Consider the following 2,432-nt stretch of genomic DNA (forward strand, 5'->3'; position numbering starts at 1 on the left):
AACTATTGGCTTGAATGCTAAAGATAATTTTGTGGGTTGGGAAAGAAACAGAGTTTCGTGTAGCTCAGGCTGGTCTTGAGCTTGAGATGAGTTGACTCTCTCTGCCTTTGCTACCCAAGCACAGGGATTACAGTCATGAGCCACCAAGCCATGCTGGAGCCTGAACCCCAGGGTTCTGTGCATTCTAGGCAAGCACTCTACCAACTTCTGCAGCACAAAACCTAACTTTTAAGAGTTTGTTTTTTTCATTGTACTTGTTTATTGATTGGTAATCACAAATTCTCAAATAAATAAATTATTATTATTATTATTATTATTAAAGAGATTTAGATAACACAGGTGCTGAAAATACTAACTGCTTGTACATGCTTGAATTCAACAACAACAACAGCAGCAGCAACAATAATAATAATAATAATAATAATAATAATAATAATAATAATAATAAAAGAGACTTAGATAACACACAGGTGCTGAAAATACTGTTGGTGCATGCTTGAACTCAACAGGAAGCCACTACACAATGACTCCTGTAGCTTCCAGAGTGGCATTCTCTAGCAATACTAATTAAGACTCTAAACATGTGCAAGGACAAAATCAATGCTCTCCCTGCCAAACCCCATCCTCACCCCAGACCTCTGGAGAATCAAAGTTCCCAGGAGTTGTGCTTTACTGTCCACAGAAATCACTGGAATTTTACTCTCATCCTATTGAACACGATTCACTTTCTGACACAGATTTAAGTGGCAACATGTGTTACATTTGGGTTTCTAACTTAAATAACTAGATACCTACCTCTAATCAAGTTGCCCATCTCGTTCCATAACTCCTTCTGCTCTTAGTGTATTTCTAGACTATAATGCCAGCTGGAGTCTTGAGTCTAGAACACAAAGAGAAAGGAACACCTATCTCGAGCAATAAAGTGGGGGTTTTCGTGTAATTGCATACTTTAGCAGCACACCTCCATTTTAAATCAAGAGAGGCCAGGAGATGCTGTCCATGCAGAGCGAGAATGGAGCCACTCAGCAGAAGTCAGCAGTGCCGGCCAAGCGCTCTGGAACAGAAATAGGAACAAGAGGAAGAGGTGCGCCAACACATTTTTCTGGATATTTAGGGATTTTACTGCTTCTGTCAATAAATCTGAAATGAAGAGCGTTAATCATGGCGCAGAGAAAAACAACGTTGTACGCTTCAAGAGAGACAAGAATAAGTGAAACAAATTCAAACTCAAGAGGAAATCCTACTAGAGTGGCTTTTGCATAAGGTCATTCTGGGTGACCTTTCTACTGACCAAGTCCCATTCTTTCTGTGCATGCTCCAGACTCCATCACTTTAAGCCTCCCCTGGGTGCAGGCCTGCCTCAGATCGCAGCACATCAGCCTGGATAGGCAGTTTTGCTCTGGGTTTGAAATGAAGGGCTTCACTCAGCACAATCTGACCCAATGCTCTCCCTTTATAAACACTTTTGTTGTTGTGCCCTTTACTGCCACAAAGTAAATTTTGTTGATAACGGAACTTACAGATGCAGGTATCTCATATGACTCCAACAGCGATGACAAAAGCAAAAGCAGAGTCTTCTTTAAGAATGTGCACTCCTAGATGCAAATGCTCAGGCATGATGACACTGAAGACCTACTGGGGTATTTGGAGGCTTACAAAGATCAATAGCAAATCAGCCTCATTCTAAAAACATGAGCAAATCCAAAACCATTTCTAATGAGAGACAAATCAAGGGGAAAATGACAAGGAATAAAAATTTAGAGATTTTCATATTGGCAGCCAACAGATTCTAAGAGAAAGGGAGGCATAGTATGCAGTTGTATGCCCACTCCTGGGCACACCGGGCTTCAATGGCTGGTTTCAAACTCATGCTCACACAGATGTCACAGTTAAACTCAGTGGGACATCAAAGAGACAAAATCTCATGAATATAGGAAAAAGATGTACAGGAAACAGGAGAGACCGGCACTGGTGGGAGAGGGATAAAAAGTAATGGAATTGTATTTTAATATTATATTGTAACACTGTGTTATTAACCAGGATGCATTATGTACAGGTGTAAAACTATCAAAGGACAAATTTAGAGTTCATATAAGTAGTAAGGAATCATATATTCCTGAATATGATAAAATTACAGAAGGAATCAGTCAATTTACCATGTCACTAGTCATTTGTCTCACTGCTGACAAATGCTGACTTAAGAGAAAGGGACTTAGCTCAGCTCATAATTCATGGCTACACTTGGTCATGGGGAGCCATGATGGCAAGAACTTCAGGCAGCCGGTCACATTGCATCTGTGGTTGGGAAGCAGAGAGAGATGGGTTCTGGCCCTCAACTCACTTTCTCTGGGTTCAGTCCAGGACCTCAGTTCATGGGACGGGACGCCTACAGTTAGAGCAGGTTTTCCCACCTGGGTTAACCAAATCTAGAA

This window comes from Rattus norvegicus, chromosome 8 (genome assembly GCF_036323735.1).
Source record: "Rattus norvegicus strain BN/NHsdMcwi chromosome 8, GRCr8, whole genome shotgun sequence".
NCBI lineage: Eukaryota > Metazoa > Chordata > Mammalia > Rodentia > Muridae > Rattus > Rattus norvegicus.